Source organism: Budorcas taxicolor, chromosome 4 (assembly GCF_023091745.1).
Source record: "Budorcas taxicolor isolate Tak-1 chromosome 4, Takin1.1, whole genome shotgun sequence".
NCBI lineage: Eukaryota > Metazoa > Chordata > Mammalia > Artiodactyla > Bovidae > Budorcas > Budorcas taxicolor.
Genome location: NC_068913.1, coordinates 113,602,711 through 113,622,251, shown reverse-complemented (window position 1 = coordinate 113,622,251; position 19,541 = coordinate 113,602,711). Strand labels below are relative to the sequence as shown.

Below are 19,541 nucleotides of genomic sequence, written 5' to 3'. Positions count from 1 at the left end.
AGCCTGCGTCCTAGGGTGTGGCATTGTGCAGAGACCTCTGACCCATATCCGGTCCACGTGTGTCCTGTCTCCAAGGTGTTGTATGCTTGGCCAGGCCAGTGGGGACTTTGGGTTTCAGGCGCTCAGCATGAAAACCTCTATTGGTCGTTCCAGCCTCAGGGCTGCTCCCCAGCTTACGCCCTCTTCCAGGATTGACAGTGCAGAGGTTATGAGCTATGGGAGAAAGGAACCTGTTGCTTCTACTGGGGCAGGGAGGTGAGTTGGCAGTAGAGTAGGTCAGGCCACTCAGCAAACCCATCTTGAAGGGGCACCTAGGGCAGCTCGGGGTGTGGCAGCACAGGCAAAGGTGCTAATTGGACCTGGCTACCGTGGCAGGGGTTATAGCTTGGGGGTAGAGCATTTGACTGCAGATCAAGAAGTCCCCAGTTCAAATCTGGGTGCCCCCTACTCTTTTAGTCACTTGAAGTGGGAGACTTCCAATTTTCTCTCCTCTTGCTGATTCTTGCTTCTGTAGCAGGTGAAGAGTTAGAGGAGACCCCTCTGACCCTAGCAAGGCAGCTCTGCTCAAATGATGCATTTGTCCCCCTCCTCTGATCCTCCCCAGGTCTGCCATGAGACCCAGTCTGTACGTCTTTCTCCTGGCTGAAGATGAGGACTTTGTCCTTTGAAGGTAGCAAGAGAGAAATCGGAGATCACCAACAGAGGAAGAATGGCTGAACTGCTGGCTGACTTCTCAACAATTGCCAAAGAAGCCAGAAGCTAGTGCAGTAACACAAGCAATATGTTGAGAGGAGACAACAGCCAGCTTAGAATTCTATTCCCAGCCAAACCATTCCTCGCGAACAGACGCAAGCTGTTGGAGAGCGTACGGCCAACAGACACTCACTAAAGAAAATTCTAAAATACATGCTTTGGAGAAAAGTAAAATGATTCCATATGGGAGCTCTGAGATGCAAAAGGGATGTTGAACAATGAAACTGGTAGATATGTTAGTAGATCTAAAAGTCATTGTCCAGAGAATGTTAATGTTTAATTTATACACTTTTTTTAAAGATAGAATGAAAATACTGGCTAACAATAATATTTTAGGAAAGCACTGATAAGAATTAAGATGTCTTTATGTCATCTGGGAAGAAGATGAAGATACTAACTTTAGAGTTTTAAAGTTTACATGCAGAAATGTCTAGTATATAATTCTAAAAGTTGTAATTTTGCCAAGGAAAAGGAGGTATGGAAATGGAGGGTATATATTGGTAGTCTTGCTAAGCACTCATTAATTCTAATATTTTGTTGATTCTTTTAGATTTCCTATGCAGATGATCATGACATCTAAGAAATTTGAAATTTCTATTTCTTCTTTCCAATCTTTATTTCACCTCCTTTTCTTTCCTTATTATAATGACTAGGACCACAGATATCATGTTGAATTAATGTGTTGATGGTGGATATCTTCTTTTATTCTGATTTCAAATGAAAAGTTTTCAATATTTCACCATTAAGTACATGTTGTGGACTATATTTTTTGTAAATGGTCTTTATCACATTAAGGAATTTTACTTCTATTTCTAGTTTGCAAAAAAAATTCTTTTATCATGGATCAATGTAGAGTTTTCTCAAAACCACCCTTTTTTTGCATCTACTGAGATATTCGTATAATTTTTCTCCTTTAGTCTAGTAACATGGTGAATTACACTTATTGTATTTTATAAAATTAAACACAGATTTTCATTCCAGATATTAACCTACCTTGGTCATTTTGATATATTTGTGGATTCAGTTAGACAATAATTAAATTTTTTTGCACAGCACCTTTTAAACTGTTCTTGTTGGGTTTTGGTATCAAGTTTGTGCTAGTCTCCCAAAAATTTTAGAATATATACATTTTTTTCTATTCTTGGAAAGATTTTTATGTAAAAATAAAGTTATTTCTCATTCAGTATATGATAAAACTCACCAGTAAAACCCTTATCTGAATTTTGGGGAGGCGGAGTTTCAAATAACTGTTTTAATAAAATAACTATTTAAGACTTAGAGGACTAGTCATCTTTTCTGTTTCTTCCTGTGTCAACTTTGGTAAGTTGTAGTGTTTTTAAACTACTTGCTAAATTTCCACATAACGTAATCATAAAGTCCTTGTACTCTTAAAACATGATGGGTGGGTTCAGATTCTAGATCGTAACTGAGTGACCTTGGCAAACAGGTTTAACTCTCTCAGTCTTAGTTTTGTCATATATAAAATGGGCATGATAATAGAAGTGAGCAGAATAATAGAGCCTAGTTTGTGGAGTTTTGTGACAACAAATACATTTAGTATTTTTTAAGTGTATAGAATTGTGCCTTTCACATGGTAAGTTCTCTGTACAGGTTTGTTGGATTTGAAATTTTGCACATTAGTTTTCATAATGTTTTTTGGTTATTATTTTGAAGTCTAAAGATTGTGCAGCTTTTCTTTCTAATTCCTGCTTTTGGTTAATTTTGTCTGCTGTCTTCTTTTTCTTTTCAGTTTCATCAAAAGTTAATTTTGCTCTTCAAAGGCAAACTTTTGGTTTTGGCAGTCATCTCTGCTCTGTGTTTGTTTTCCATTTCATTGATTTCTTTTCCTGTATTTCCTTTGTTTCTCATGGTATTCTTTCATCCAGTTTTTCCCCTAACTTTTTAGATGGATTCTTTATTTATATTTATTCTTCTTCTCTAGTATATTCCTCAAAGCAGTATTTCTCTAAATGCTGATTTAGTACCTGTCAGTGGATAAACAGATAAAGAAAATGTGGGGTGTATATATGCACAGTGGATTATTATTCAGCCGTTAGAAAGAAGGAAATCCTGCCGTCCGCAATAACATGGATGGAACTGGAGGGTATTGTGCTAAGTGAAATATGCCAGGCAGGAAAAGGCAAATACTGTATGGTATCATATGTGGAATCTAAAATAAAAACTTGAGGACTTTTTTTCTTGAAGAAAGAAAACAATTCAACTTCATTTTTGAAAAACTTTTGGTGGTGTCACACAGCATAAGGGACCGTGTTTCCCTGACCAGGGATCAAACCTGTGCCCCCTGCATTGGGGTCAGAGTCTTAACCACTAGACCACCAGGGAAGTTCCCAGCCATGAGGTCTTGCAGTGACTGTTTTCTTTCAGTTCTCCTGACTCAGGATCCCAGCCCAAAGACAGAGATGCTTCTCCCAGTGTCTCTACTCCAGGTGGGGCCAGAATCCTGACGTTCACCTCCCTGGTCCTGAGAGGCTTCCACAAGTTCCATGAGCATCCCAGTTGCCTCTTCTGGACTGAAAAACACACTCAGGGCCAAAGCAGCCTGTAGTTTGGAGCTTTAACTTTCTGTTTTCCCATCATTTTCAAATCTCCACCTCCCATTGTCTGTCTAAAGTTAGCTCTTTGATTCTTTTAATGAGCTGCTTTTAATAGTTTTCCAGCCTTTTAATTTGTCTTCATAGGAAAGAGTGCTTCAAATTACCTTGTGTGTTAAGGAAAGCTGTGCTGTACTTAGTCGCTCAGTCATGTCTGCTCTTTGCCATTCCATGGACTGTAGCCCACCAGGCTCCTCTCTCCATGGGATTTCCCAGGCAAGACTACTGGAGTGGGTTGCCATTCCCTTCTCCAGGGGATCTTCCTGACCCGGGAACTGAACCCAGGTCTCCTACTTTGCAGGCTGATTCCTTACCGACTGAGCTATGAGGGAATCTTTTATACCATTTATTCTTTTGTTTTGTTTTACTAAGATTTTTTTTCCATTACTAACATTTTTCTCATTTATTCATTGCCTCAACATATAAGTATTCATTGAGCAGCTACTTTGTCTAGATACAATGAAAAACGTAAAATGGAAAACAAAGAACACACCATCCCTGCCTTCTTGGAGCTCACAGTCAATCTATTAGAGGAGAAATGACATCACATAGTCATACCAAGTGACGGGAAGAGACAGTGCTGAGAAACATAATGCATTTAACAATAAGCATATCTCGTCTTCCGAAATTGAGTTAAGGGAGTTGTAGGAGAGGCACAGCACAAGAGAACTAGAGTTCCTAGTCAGTTCCATAAAGGAGCAAAAAGTTAAACTGGAAATTCCTTAATACTGCCATTATTTGCCAAAGACATAATTGTGAATATAGAAACAGAATCTGATACGCTATTAGAACTAATCAATTAATACCAAGTTTGCCAGGAGCATGGTGAGTAAACAAAAATCCATTCTATTTCTCTATGCTAGTAGTAAAAAAGAAAACACAATTTTAACATGGGTCCTTATACCATTTATATGTCTTAAATATTTCATCTGGACTTTTAGATATATTGTTTTGGCCACCTGATGCAAAGAGCCAACTCTTTGGAAAAGATTCTGATGCTAGAAAAGATTGATGATGAGGGCAAGAGGAGAAAGGAGCAACAGAGGATGAGATGGTTGGATGGCATCCCTGACTCAGTGACAGGAGTTTAAGCAAACTCCAGGAGATAGTGAAGGACAGGAAAGCCTGGCGTGCTGCAGTCCTTGGGGTTGCAAAGAGTTGGACACCACTTGGCAACCGAACAGCTACTTCTAGGCATTCTCACTAAGGACATACTGATTGAGAGTTAAAAAATAGAAAGTGTGGGGTCCTTCTCTGGCAGCCCAGTGGTTAAGACTTTGCCTTCCAATGCAGGGGCGCGGGTTCCATCCTGATGGGAGAACTAAGATCCCACATGCCTCATGGCCAAAAAACAAAACATGAAACAAAAACAGTATTGTGACAAATTCAATAAAGACTTTAAAATCGGTCTTCATCAAAGGGAAAAGAAAGAAAGAAAGAAATGTGATAGGAGAAAAAGGAGGGTGAAGTGGTCAAATCTGTTGTGGGAGCAACACCTCGAGAAATTTCCAGGGAGAGGAAAGAGGTTTTGCTTTTACCATGGTTTTCCAATCACCATGGTTTTACAGTCGCCTCTGGAAACTAGGAAGACGTCTAAGCACCCTCCATACTTCTCAAGGGGTAGCAGCAAGAGCAAAGAGCTAGCCTTCTGCCTGGAGGCTACAGCGAGGTTGAGATGAGAACGTGCAGTCTGCACACCGGCCATGAAGGGCAAGAGTCCCCTGGGGGAGGTTGGGGGGGGGGGGTTCAGCCCCCTGAAGAAGACCACTTCTTCAGCCTCTTCAGAGAAATATGACCCCCTAATCTACCGTCTGTATGATGGTCAGGGGAGAATACTTGGAGCTGGTCCTAGTGTGAACCCTGAATTTTTGCAACAAGACATAGCATGTCAATTTAATGTTCAAATGTGGGAGGGAAGGGAAGGGGCTGAAATTACATCCTCTGCTTCAGTAACTGAAAAATGTCAGCAAAGCAGGGGGCACCTGGATTTGAACCAGGGACCTCTTGATCTGCAGTCAAATGCTCTACCCCTGAGCTATACCCCCTCTTATGACTAAGCTTGCACTGGCACCTTTCCACCCTTGGCACTGCAGCCAGGCTCTGTGCCTAGCCTTCACTTTGCTATTTCCACACGTCCCAGGAGGTGGCATGTCTTCTCCGCTGTAGTCTACTTTCCCGTCTTTCCCCTCCAGCCCTCCTCTTCCTCAAGTCATGATCATGGCGCCACCCTTTACACCTGGAAATGTCATTTGAGTCTATACCAGTGTTTCTACCTCAGCCAGCACATGCACATCAAGACAAGACTGGTTGGTTCCGGGTCTTTAGTGAACCTCAGACTCAGTGCCTCCACTATACTCTGAGGACTCAAGAAGGGTGCTCATGGTTTCACTCATTCATTCATTCACTCAACAGACACTCATGAAGCGTGTTAGGTGCCAGGCTCTATCATCCATGTTGAGGACACAGAGACGAATACATTGTTCCCGTTCTTCAGAGTCTTAATCCAAATAAAAGACGAGGGTATGAACTGAAGTATTTGCAAAGAGTGGCGGAAGCCCAAGCAGAGAGCTGTAGGAGCCGCAAGTGAGAGCTGAGAAGTCAGGAGGGACTTCCGGAGGCAATGGGTGAGGAATTTGCTGGAAGAAGCAGCTGGAGAGGCTTTCCAGACAAAGGAGGAGTGAAAACACAGACACATAACTGGGTCAGGTGTGTCTGGAGCTCAGACAGGCTCGAGGCTGACATCACATGGAGACTATGCTCTTCAGCCCAGGAGACGCTTCGGAAGTCAATGAGAGGGACTGCTAATGAGAGGGACTCAGCCATCACGACTGTCAGTGGAGGAAGGCTTGTGACACACACACAACCAGTCATAACCCCAGTTAATTAAAACCCTAGATGTCTAATTCTAGAGACGAGTAGGTACACAGGTTTGCCCAGGTTATGTGAAGAACCCCTCTCGTGTGTACTAGAACACCATTGTGGTGTACCCCAGGAAACCAGGTGGCACAGTGATAAAGAATCCACCTGCCAGTTCAGGAGACATAAGAGACGTGGGTTCAATCCCTGCATCGGGAAGATCCCCTGGAAAAGGAAATGGCAACCCACTCCAGTATCCTTGCCTGAGAGATTCCATGGACAGAAGAGCCTGGTGGGCTACAGTCCGCGGAGTGACAACGAGTTGACACAACTGAACATGTGCATTATGGAGTGCCCCAGGGCTCCCTAATTGACTTTGTATTTATGTATATTTACTACTTGTCACAGCAAAAAGTGTTAGGAAGGGGGCACCTGGATTTGAACCAGGGACCTCTTGATCTGCAGTCAAATGCTCTACCACTGAGCTATACCCCCAGACCTGTGTCCAGTGTTAATTGCACCTCTTGATCTGGCCACCTGACTTTCTTATAGCCCTGCTCCCAGGAGCAGACAGCTTGCCCCATGACAGCCTGGCTCTCCCTGCCACCGCTCACTCACTCATCCACCCCTAAACACCTACTCGCCAGCTTCTGTGTGCCAGACACAGCCCTCTCCTCCCATTTCTCTGAATCTGTCTACCACCCCAGTGCCATCTGCCCTGCGATGGGCAGTCAGTGCTTTCTCCACCTAACAGAGCTGTGGTCCCCTTATCCTCTCCTGCACTAGGGTGCTGAGGAGCAGAGGGGGCCCCGCCCAGGCAGCGGAGCAGGGGCAAGAACCTGGCCAGGACTCCACCCCCGAGGACAGCTGACCCCCTCCTTCTCCCTTTACCATGCACTTCATTCTCTCAGCCCCCTTCATCTGCTCAACCTGCAAATATGGTGGAGAAATAAGGTGAGCCAGCTCTGGATTCCCTCTCCAGGAGGAAATTGATTTGTGCAGGGGGTGGAACACTATGAGAACTTGCTGGTAAATTCCCGGCTCATGGAAGATGGTGGGCAACAAGCTTCATAGCGGAGGGCAGGCGGCTCTGCCTGAGCAGTGGGAACGGGGAAGCAGCTGGGGAGGAGGGTCCTCTCATCCGAAAGGCTGGGTGTTGGTGTGGCAGACAGCTGGACTCCCTGTCCCCGCCACTGACGGAGAAGCCCAAGCAGGCTTTGAGTCCCCCATCAACTCTTCCCAGGGCCCAGTCCTCTCCCCATGGAAGCATCTCCGGGAGAGTCTGTGAGGTTCATGGGCTTTGGCGGTGGTGGTGGTTTAGTCTCTAAGTCGTGTCCGACTCTTGTGACCCCATAGACTGTAGCCCACCAGGCTCCTCTGTCCATGGGATTCTCCAGGCAAGAACACCAGAGCGGGTTGCCATGCCCTCCTCCAGGGGATCTTCCCGACCCAGGGGTCAAACTCGGGTCTCCTGCATGGCAGGCAGTTGGGGAAGTAGCTATTTTGCCCAGAAATACTGAAGAGGGACCTAGTCCCCATGGACTGTTTTGTGGCGAGCTCTCCTGGCGCCTGGAGTGGCTGCGCACCTACTGTGAGCACTGCATCTCCAGGCCACTGGGACCCACCTCCCTCCATTGAGATTTCAGAGTAAGCTTCCATGTGGGAAGGGGGAGGGGTGGGAAGAGTGGGCCAAGCGGGGGAGGGGTGGGAGGTGGCACCAGCTCCTGCACAGCTGACGGAGCTGGAACTGGTCCCTGCTCAGGTGTCCTGGGGCCCTCTCCCTGGCCAGAGGAGCCCAGGTCAGCCCAGCCTGGGGGGGCACTTTCCCTGGCAGCACAGCCTGGCAGAGACCTGGCAGGAGGTCACTGGCCGGCTCCTGCTCCACGTCAGACCCCCAGCCTATAGTCTCCACCCCATGCTGCTGCCTGCCACTCCAGGCCCCCCCAGGAAGGGGACTTCTTTGACGAGCTCTGCTAGGAAACAGGCCTGAGGGGCTGAAGTAGCAAAGGGCATGCATCCCGGGCTTGGAGGGACAGGCCCAGGGGGAGACAGCGCTCTGTGGGCCACCAAAAGGAGACACCCTGAGGACAGTCTGTGGGAGAGACCAAGCCACAGAGACACTGGGATACGAAGGGGCAGCTCTCCCAAATTGTTCTAGTTAATAAAGCAGAGTCGAAATGTTCAGTACGTTCAGTTACTCAGGAAAACAGAACATGGGTTCTAAGCTCTGTACGAGTGAAGAGAGTTCTTAGGACTTCCCTGGTCGTCCAGTGGCCAAGATTCCACACTCCAGTGTAGGGGGCCCAGGTTCGATCCGCAGTCAGGGAATTAGATCCCATATGCTGTACCTAAGACCCAGTGCAGCCAAATAAATAAATAAATGTTTAAAAAGAGAGAGAGTGTTCTCGCTGAGCCACAGTCACAAGAACTGCTCCTCCGATGGGAGAGAGGACAGAGAGGACCAGCCAGAGGGCCCTCCACTCATTTGTTGCACAAAATGTTCAAAGGATGCTTTATGTTGGGAAAAAACCTGGCGGTTTTTACATTGCTACACCATAAAACAAATATTTTGACTTTTATTTAATAAACTTCATGCAATGTTTCATTATTATATCATATTTTCAACCATTAAAGAAAATTGTCTTCTTTAGGTTGGTGATGTGGCTTTTAGTTAAACAAGAATTTCTCAGATATGATGCTGGAAGCTCAATTGGTTTGTCTTCAAAATTAAGAACATCTGCTCTTTGGAGGGGTCATCCCTGCTAGCTCAGACAGTAAAGCGTCTGCCTACAATGCGGGAGATCTGGGTTCGATCCCTGGGTTGGGAAGATCCGCTGGAGAAGGAAATGACACCCTACTCCAGTACTCTTGCCTGGAAAATCCATGGACAGAGGAGCCTGGTAGGCTGCACCCCATGGGGTCACTAAGAGTCGGGCACGACTGAGCGACTTCACTTTCACTTTTCACTTTCATTCTTTGGAGAAGGAAATGGCAACCCACTCCAGTGTTCTTGCCTGGAGAATCCCAGGGATAGGGGAGCCTGATGGGCTGCCGTCTATGGGGGGTTGCACAGAGTCGGACACGACTGAAGTGACTTAGCAGCATCAGCATTTCTTTGTAAGACACCGTTAGGAGAATGAAAAGACAAGTCACAGTCTGGGAGAAAGTATTTGCAAGCCATAGCTGATATAAGCCCAGCACCATAATATGTTAACAACTCATCAGAAGAAAACAAACCACCCAAATGAAAAAATGGATGAAAGATGTGAGCAGATACTTCACTACAGAAGATATATGACAGCAATAAGCACCCAAATGCCATCAGCATCATTGATAGTTAGAGAAATGCACATTAAAACCACATGAGTTACTACAGAGTTGGGCTGAAAAGTTCATTCAGGTTTTTCCATAATATTGCATGGAAATACCCAAACGAACATTTTGGCAAACCCAATACTACATTACATTGGAATGTAAATGACAAAGATTGACCATAACAAATGTTGGTGAGGATGTAGGGCAACCAGAAGATTCATACACTGCTGTGCAAACACAAAATGGTATAACCACTTTGGAAAACAGTTTGGCAGTTTCTTAAAAAATGAAACATACTGCTAGCATAGGATCTAGCTGTTCCACTCCTAAGTACTTAGCTAAGAGAACTGAAAGCATTTATCCATGTGCTTGTGCACAAATGTCACAGTAATGTTTTCAGTAAAGCCAGAAATTGAAACAACTCAAACATTTATCCACAGGTGAAGGAATAAACAAATTGTGGTGTATGCATGAAATGGAACATTTCTCCTCAATAACAATGAATGAACTATCAATACATACTACAATAGGCTTGCATCTCAAACAATTACCTTGAGTAAAAGAAACCAGACCAGAAGAGAGAAAGAAAACACAGAGAACGAGAGAGAGTACAGGTGGCTTGATTCCATTTATATGAAATTCTAGAATATTAATTTTCAAAAATCAAATGAATCTGCGGCAAGATCAGTGGTTGCCTGGGGTGTTGACAGTAGTCTAAGGGACTATTAATAGTATTTTAATTCAAAAGCAGAGACATTACGTTGCCGACTAAGGTCCATCTAGTCAAGGCTATGGTTTTTCCAGTGGTCATGTATGGATGTGAGAGTTGGACTGTGAAGAAGGCTGAGCGCCGAAGAATTGATGCTTTCGAACTGTGGTGTTGGAGAAGACTCTTGAGAGTCCCTTGGACTGCAAGGAGATCCAACCAGTCCATTCTAAAGGAGATCGGCCCTGATTATTCACTGGAAGGACTGATGTTGAAGCTGAAATTCCAATACTTTGGCCACCTGATGTGAAGAATTGGACTCATTGGGAAAGACCCTGATGCTGGGAAAGATTGAAGGCGGGAGGAGAAGGGGACGACAGAGGATGAGATGGCTGGATGGCATCACTGACTTGATGGACATGGGTTTGAGTAAACTCCAGGAGTTGGTGATGGACAGGGAGGCCTGGCATGCTGCAGTCCATGGGGTTGCAAAGAGTCAGACACGACTGAGCAACTGAACTGAACTGAATAGTATGGAGAGAAAAAGCAGAGGAGAGGCAGGTTCTGGGCGCCACTTGGGACACACATGCCGATTCATCTCCCCCACACCCCCTTCCCCTAATCTCTGCAGCCTCCCCACCCCTTGACCGCCATCAGCACTGTCAGCACCAAGCAGAGCATTTGCTTTCACGCCTGGAAGGGGCACTGGCTGCTCCTGTCCACCCATCTTATGGGGAAAACAGAAGAAAGCAGAAGAGATTTAGGTCAACCCTTGGAATCATCTGCCCTTATGGGGTCCACAGCCTCTGGGTGCCTCCCCGCTTCCCATCTCCCTGAGCCTGCCATTATGGTTTTAATGTACGTTTCTCTAATTACTAATGATGCCGATTGCATTTTTGGGTGCTTACGAGCCTCTCGTGGAGAAGGAAATGTCAACCCACTCCAGTGTTCTTGCCTGGAGAATCCCAGGGATGGGGGAGCCTGGTGGGCTGTCGTCTATGGGGTCGCAGAGTCGGACATGACTGAAGCGACTTAGCAGCAGCAGCAGCAGCATGAGCCTCTCGGGGAGGTCACACCAGCTCCCCGAGGCCAGCTGAGCGGTGGATATCAGCCTCCCTCTCTTCTGACCATCTCTCAAGCTATTTGCTGGTCTTTGCTACCCCTCACTCCCGGGACACAGTCCCCACCTGCTCATCTCCTTTTGGCTGCCACTGTCTTTCAAGAACTTCTTTTCAAAAGTTCCCGCTTGCCACCGGCACAGCCCACTTTGCACCCCTTCGCTGGGCAAAGGCTGGGCAGCCGCCAGAGGCTCCATCTCCAGCCTGGATGCAGCGACCTCTGCTCCCCCCTCTCCCGCCTCTCTGGTAGTGCGGGGTAGCCTCTGCATCCGGGCTGGTGGACCTCCCCCATCCCTGGTTCCCCAGCGCCTTGACCTCAGCTCCTCATTGGCCAGAGGACACAGCCGGGACTGGTCATTCCTAGAAACTGCCCCCCACGTCGTGGCCTCTGCTGGTCCCCACCCCGCTACAGCCTCGTCTCCTCCCCCTACCATCCCCTTGCTCCGCCCCCTGACTGTCTTCTGTTCTCCCAGCTGCTCACCTCTTCCTGGCTTCCGCCCACCTTCCCACCCAATGCTGACGCCAAGGTGGGTCACCCACCTCCACCAACTGTGCCCTCAGTCTAATCACTCATTACATCAGTCAAACCCAGGACTCCTGTCTTCCCTATGTGTTTCTGAATCTCTGCAATAAGTCCCCTCAGTGCAAAACTGAGCCCTCTCCCTACAGAGCCCAATACATACCTGTTGGGTTACCCCCTCACCCGGGGTGGGACCTCAGCCCACAATTCATCAGGCTCCCTGCCTTCCTTCTAGGGGTGAGGCACCCTGGGGCAGTCATTGATAACCCCCTTCTAGGGCCCAGCTCCCCATGAGCCTGCTCTAGAACCAGGGAGCTCTTCCTGTGCTGAGGTCTGCACCCCAGTGTCCAGATCCCATGAGGTGCCTCTGCTCTTGGGAGGCATCCTACAGGGACTTCACCCTCTGGCCAACACCCTTCCCCAAACCTCCCTCTGCTGACCTTGGGTCAGCTCTATGTCCTCTCAAGCTACCTTGATCATCCTGTTTGGGGAAGGACACCCAGGATAGTAGGGAGGATGGAAGGGATGAAGCTATTGTGAGTCCTGGCCTCTGGGGGACCTCAGTTATTGTGTGAAAACAAAAGGGACTCCTAGCAAGGGACCAGGGGCTTCCCAGGGGGCACCAGTGGTAAAGAATCTGCCGGCCAATGCAGGAGACCCCAAGATATGCAGGTTCAATCCCTGGGTTGGGAAGATCCCCTGGTGTAGGAGATCAGTCAGTATTCTTGCCTGGAAAGTCCATGGATAGAAGAGCCTGGTGGGCTACATTCCATGGGGTCACAAAGAGTTGGAGCAAGAGAACCAAGTGAGCATTATGAGCATACTGTAATAATAATAACAACAACAGAACAGCAGGAATCCTAGGGCCCTGGAATCAGAGAGAACTGGGTTGACTCCAGTCCTGAGTTTCAATCCTGGTTTTAACCACTTACTAGCAGTGGGATCATGTATAAGTCATTTCACCTCTATGAGCTTCTAATTCCCTATCTTTAAAGTGAGCAGCAGAGGATGAGATGGCTGGATGGCATCACGGATTCAACCGACGTGAACTTGGGCAAACTCCAGGAGAGGGTGAGGGACAGGGAGGTCTGGCATGCTGCAGTCCATGGGGTTGCAAGGAGTCAGACAGGACTCAGTGACTGAACTCAACAACAAAATGGGAAAACCGGTAGTACCTGTTCTGGTGCTTGTGTGGATGCTAAATGAAACAGGTCACTTAGAAGTCCCTGTAACAGAGTAAATATTCAACAAACATTAGCTCTCAGGACTATTGCTAAAATGTTACAAAATGGCCAAGTGAAAGTGAAAGTGAAAGTGTGAGTCGCTCAGTCGTGTCTGACTCTTTGTGACCCCATGGACTATACAGTCCATGGAATTCTCCAGGCCAGAATACTGGAGAGGATAGCATTTCCCTTCTCCAGGGGATCTTCCCAACCCAAGGATCAAACCCAGGTCTCCTGCATTGTAGGCAGATTCTTTACCACCTGAGCCACCAGGGAAGATTCCTTAACAAACTCCCTGTCCATCACAAGTCTCCCTAAAATGGAAAGGAATTTGAAACGACCTAAATATCCAAGCTTTAGGTAACTGCGCAAGTCAGGTGTATCAGAGGATGACATGGAAAACCCCTCCCTGTCTTTTCAGCCTGGCTCCATGACCAAGCTCTTTTGCTGGTCTGCCAGGAATGTTCCACACTCGCCACCCCCAGAATCCGCCAACCAGACCCTTCTGGTCTCAAACAACTGTTGGTTAAGCCAAGGTCACGTGTCACTGTGTCTGTAGAGACCCCCACTCCCCCACTGCCTCCTGCTCTGACTCCCCCGGGGCCTCATGCACACCTCCATCATCACACATGTCTCTGTATTCCTGATGGCTGGACTTGCACTGGGAAGCAAGGCTGGGGCCAGGACCACTAGCGTGAATCATGGCAGACAACGTCAGCGCAGCCACACTTGCGCCTTCACCTTGGAGGTCTTGGTGATTCGAGGAGGAGTGTCGGAGCTCGTGGTCCTCTCCGTGCAGTAACTGATGGAGCCTGAGGAGGAGAGAGGCAGGTGGTGAAGTGTCCTGGGCGTTTGCAGCCCTGTTCTAGGAAAAGAGGGATGTTCCCAGGATATCTGGGTGGGAAGGGGTGGGTGACAACGCAGTTTCATTGAGGTGGGGTGTGCTTGCCTCCACCTGGAGAGCCTTCCAGGAGCCCCCCCAGATGGCTGCTCTCCCTGCAGGACGCCAGGGTTGCTATCAAGCTCTTGGGTTTCATTCCTATTTCTGTCTGCTCGAGGGGAAGCCATCAGAGGTTTGGAGCGGCAGGGGAACGAGATCTCGCTCCGGCCACTGCGGGGAGAATGGATTCGAGGGGAGGACAGTGCAACCCAGGAGATGAGGCTGGAGACAGTTGGTGGGGTGGGGAGCGTTCTGAAGGAGGAACTGCTGGGAGTCACTGACAGGCTGGGTGTGAACCCGGAGAAGGAGAGTCAGGGGCCACACTAGGCTCTCGGTGGGGCAGCTGGGCAGGTTTGGGCCCCTGTGTTCTACTGCAGTAGGGTTAGGAAGGAGCAGACTGGGGTGAGGGTAGGATAAATTAAGCTAGAGAATCCCATTAGGTAACCCAGGGGAGGTAGGTATTCAAATCTGGAGGGTAAGGAGTGGTCCAGGCTGGGGACGTAAATCATCGACATAAGTCACCAACGTGTTACAGGAATTTGAAGCCACAGGACTAAGAGGTGAGAAGTCAGGCCAGGACATCGCCCTGGGTGTCCCAACATTTCCAGGCTGGTGGAAGAGGAGAGCTAGACAGGAAGGCAGAGAAATAGCACCCCGTGGGGCAGGATGGAAGCAAAGTGAGGTGTCTGGAAAGCTTAGCCTTCACAAGTATTGAGGATGGAGTGGTCATCCTTGTAAAAGTGCAAGAGGCTAAGTAGAGAGCAGAGAGAGAGCTGGTCTCTGCTGTCAGCAAAATATTACTCAAATACAGGTCACTGATGACCTTGATGAAGGCCATTTCAATGGACCAGGTATTAATACAATGAAAACTGGACTGGAGTGGGATATAAGAAAGTGGAGTCGGCAGGTACAGACAGTTCTTCTGAGCCGTCTTCTGGGAAATGGGAGCAGAGAAACTGGGCAGGAACTAGAGGGGTCACGGATCAAGAGCTGCTGCTAAGTCGCTTCAGTCGTGTCCGACCCTGTGCGACCCTACAGACGGCAGCCCACCAGGCTCCCCCGTCCCTGGGATTCTCCAGGCAAGAACACTGGAGTGGGTTGCCATTTTCTTCTCCAATGCACGAAAGTGAAAAGTGAAAGTGAAGTCGCTCAGTTGTGTTCGACTCTTAGCGACCCCATGGACTGCAGGCCACCAGGCTCCTCCGTCCATGGGATTTTCCAGGCAAGCGTGCTGGAGTGGGGTGCCATCACCTTCTCCAACGGATCAAGAGAGGCTTTTTCAAAAGTAAGTGCTACGGCTTCCCCGGTGGCTCAGTGGTAGACAGTCCATCTGCCAATACAAGAGACACGGGTTCGATCCCTGGCCCGGGAAGAACCCACATGCCACGGAACAACTAGGTATGTGCGCCACAACTACTGTGCCTGAACTCTAGAGCCTGGGGGGCTGAATATGCTGAGCCCACACGCGGCAACTACTGCAGCCCACGCGCCCTAGAGACTGCGCTCTGCAAAAAGAGAAGCCGCCGCAGGGAGAAGCCTGAGCACCACGGCTAGAGAGTAGCCCCTGCTCGACACAACTAGAGAGAGCCCGCACGGCAGCAAGGACCCAGCACTGCCAGCACTAAATATTAAAGAAAAACACCCAAAGCCTCAATCAGGACTTCCCTGGTGGCCCAGTGGTTAAAAAGGTGGGTGATATTAAGGCATGTGGTGCGCCTAAGACAACACAATCCTGTAGAGAGGAATTAAACGTTGATGCCGGAGAGAGAAAACGCAGTGGGGTTCTTGAGGAGGCAAGAAGCGAGTTTAATTCACAAGTGATAGATTGACCTTGACAGATGAGAATGAAAACATTTCTTCTTAACAGAGCCGAAGGCAGCTGCTATGAATGCAGACAGACTGGTTGCTTGGAATTAATGGGAGAAAGGTGGAAATAGTTTTCATCTAATTGCATCCATTGTCTGAATAGTTAAGATATTCGGCTACAGTAGGGGAGAGGGAGGGAGTGTTGAGAATTTGAAAAGAGCATAGAAGAGGTGAAGAAGCTGTCTCAGAAAGTGAGAAAGCAAGCATATACAAGACTCCTGTGTGTGTGTGTGTTTGTGTATGTGTGTGTGTGTGCTGTGTGCTCTCTCACATCTGATGCTGTGACCCCATAGACTGTAGCCCACCAGGCTCTGTCTGTGGGATTTCCCAGGCAAGAATGGGTTGCCCTTTCCTCCTCCAGGGGATCTTCCCAACCCAGGGATTGAACCTGCCTCTCTTGTGTCTCCTGCATTGGCAGGCGGATTCTTTACCACTACTGCCACCCTAGCTACATCCAATACTAACTTGAGATTTTGGTCACAGGTGAAGTTTGTCAAGACGGCTGGGTGACTGTCCCCAGCAATGTCCGGCTGCTTGGATGTGGGCATGGAATAAGTGAATACCTGCACTGTGATTTTGCCAGGTAGATTCCATTCAGGGAGAGAGGGCCGGATACGTAAGAGATTTGAAAGAGAGCTGTTGATTCGCTGGGCCAAGGGATCCAAGCTGTGTGGGCAAGAGGAGAGAACACGGGGAGGGGAGGCAGGTGATGAAAAGCCATATGGTGCCTTGAAAGAAGGCATGGCAAGGTCAGCAGACAGCGGTGATGGTCCGTACTGTGCTTGAAATCAAGACCTCGAAGGCAGCAGCCTCACTGATGAGCACAAGATACACATCTCAGGCGCCTGCTTTCTGCACCACAGTGGACCCACACGCTGGTCCATGAGCCCCTTGAGAACAGGGATCCCGCCTCACTTTTCTTAAGGATGCTTAACCCTGAGCCTGAATCTGGTACGCCATGCGTGCGTGCTAAGTCACATCAGTCGTGTCCGACTCTTTGCGGCCCTATGGACTGTAGCCCGCCAGGCTCCTCTGTCCATGGGATTCTCCAGGTGAGAATACTGGAGTGGGTTGCCATGCCCTCCTCCGGGACCTTCCAGACACAGGGATCGAACCTACATCTCTTGTGTCTCCTACGCTGGCAGGCAGGTTCTTTACCACCAGCACCGTCTGGGAAGCTCCAAATCTAGTACATAGTAAGTATTTTAATTCATATTTGTTGAATGAAAGACAGGAAAATAAATCCTACATGAGCAGCTGTGTGAAGTGCCCCTACCTCCTCAAGGTGGGAAATGAGCTCCTCTGAGTTTAGGGCCGAAGGAAGGACAGGACTTGGGCCAGGTGGCCGAACCACACGTGAAAAATTCCAGGTATCTCTGTACAAGCTCCGTGTTTTTCTACCAGCTTGGATTCCCCAGAGCCTGGTGCTGACCTGCAGGGCCTTCTCCAGGTGCCCACCCTCTCTCTGAGCCTTTTCAGCAAGGACTTCATTTCCAGATTTGCACCCGGGGAAGGCTGGGGGCAAGGCTGTAGTGAGAAGGGAAAGGATGCTGAAGGGACTCTGGAGGTCAGACATGGAGAAGGGAGAGTGGGGAGGGCCCTGTAGCCAGGTCATGTCTTCAACAGATTTTTCTTTTTATCTTGGGCTGTGCCATGTGGGATCTTTGCTCCCCCACCAGGAATCAAACCTGTGCCCCCTGCATTGGGAGCATGGAGTCTTAACCACTGGGTCACCAGGGAAGTCCCTCAACAGACATCCTTTGAGCCCCTACCGTGTTCCCATCTGTGCCAGGTACTGAGGACCCCTGGCTGATTAAGGAGGTTCATGGTTCAGAGAACTGTGCCCACTGCAGATACAACCGCCGAGGGACAGTGTGATCATCGTGGTTTCAGCCCGTCAAGGTTAGTCTCTGCCCGCAAAGCCAAGAGTCCTTTGTGAACTGAGCCGAGATGTGCAGGCTGATGAGAAATGATTTTCTTGCAAACACCTTGTGCACAGCAAGAGGGAGGGGAAAGAGAAGGCAGCGAGAGCTGGGGCCCAGGAGAGGGAGCAGGGCTTGGATCAGCTCCTCTTGCCATCAGCAGCAGTGTAGCGTCTCTCCTTCCTGTCCTGTCTCCTCCAGCCCAGACCATGCAGGGCCAGACGTGGTTTTGTTGTCTCAAGTCTCAATCTGTTCACTCCCTCTAGTGGACATCTGTTGAGTCTGTTTACCCAGCATCCATCTCTCTAGCTCTTCATTAATCTCCCCTTTCTCACCTTTTCCCCCCAAATACTCTCTCCTGAAAGATGAGCCCTAAGGTGGGTTCTGTGAGTGAAGAAAACAAGGGGGCACCCGGACTTGAACCAGGGACCTCTTGATCTGCAGTCAAATGCTCTACCACTGAGCTATACCCCCAGTCACAACTGTCTAGCTAATATTTCAGGTCCAGAATCATATCATGCTAACACTGACAATCAGTGGCAGAGTTAAATATCAACTGATTAAACAAACTCAGTGGGTAAAGAGTCAGCCTGCAATGCAGGAGATCACAGGAGACCCGGGTTCAATCCCTGGGTCAGGAAGATCCCCTGGAGGAGGAAATGGCAACCCACCCCAGGACTCTTGCCTGGAGAATCCCATGGATGGAGGGATTGGACAACCCCATGGACTGGTGGGCTACAGTCCATGGAGTTGCAAAGAGTTGGACAGGACTGAGGATGAACACGAAAACAAATCTTAAAGAAATTTAGATCAGAGAAGAAACTGACTTTCGGAAATTCAAAAGTTATCAGGACTCTCCGTTCAGCTTTTTTCTTTGCTTCCTTCTCAAATTAGCTTTAATCTCTCAAACAAACCTCTCCAGGCAGCTGAGACTCCCACATCAAACACCTCTAGGTGTACGTCACCACACTTGGGATGCCAGGGAGAAAAGTGTTGAATTCTGAAAAATCCTAGAGCTGGACCCTTATTGCCCTGGCTGGGGTTCTAGTGCAACCACAGGGAGTTGAGTGATACAACTATTTCAGGAGTGATGTCATGTAAGAATGTATCCGCTCCCACTCAGAATCCATGTCTACAGTACAGGGAGGTGGGGGTGACTCCCCCGAAAGAAGTCAAGTGGAGCCAGGACACAGCCCAGGGGGCCAACTCTGCAGCTCTGGGCTCACTGGTCAAGTCTACTGCGTGAAAGAGGAGAGCAGTCTATTGTTTCTGCTGCTGGAGTCAGCAGACGCCCTACACGGCCCAGATTAGTTGCTCTGTGGGCATGCGGGATCATCCTGGATCAGGGATTGAACCCGTGTCTCCTGCTTTGGCAGGCAGGTTCTTAACCACTGCACCACCAGGGAAGCCCTGTGCCAACTTCTAAGGCCCACCTTAAGAGCAGGGAATAATGACTGCTCCTTTTTCCTGCCCAAGGTAGGCACATTTTTTGTTGTTGTTGTTAAATAAATGAATGAATGGAGATCATGCCAGACCACCAATATCTAATGGCCCCCCAGATCTTGAAACACTATGCCAGATTGTGCCCCCAGGACTACAGGGTACAGCTCTTCCCTTTCTGTAGCTCATGGAAGAAACTTTGACACAGCCAGCCCAGCCACTTGCTCCTGGCTGCCACACTTTTTAAAAACATTGTAGTTGACTTACAAT

At 48.5% G+C, this 19,541-nt stretch overlaps 3 non-coding genes across 3 annotated transcripts; all 3 read right to left on the bottom strand.

The window, feature by feature from the left end:
* Positions 1 to 5,338: 5,338 nt before the first annotated feature.
* On the bottom strand, positions 5,339 to 5,410 carry TRNAC-GCA (transfer RNA cysteine (anticodon GCA)). The gene has a single exon. It is a non-coding gene; the product is annotated as a tRNA-Cys (tRNA).
* A 1,234-nt stretch (positions 5,411 to 6,644) lies between these two features.
* Positions 6,645 to 6,716, bottom strand: TRNAC-GCA (transfer RNA cysteine (anticodon GCA)). Its single transcript has one exon. It is a non-coding gene; the product is annotated as a tRNA-Cys (tRNA).
* An 11,517-nt stretch (positions 6,717 to 18,233) lies between these two features.
* TRNAC-GCA (transfer RNA cysteine (anticodon GCA)) lies at positions 18,234 to 18,305 on the bottom strand. Its single transcript has one exon. It is a non-coding gene; the product is annotated as a tRNA-Cys (tRNA).
* Between the last annotated feature and the right edge of the window lie 1,236 nt (positions 18,306 to 19,541).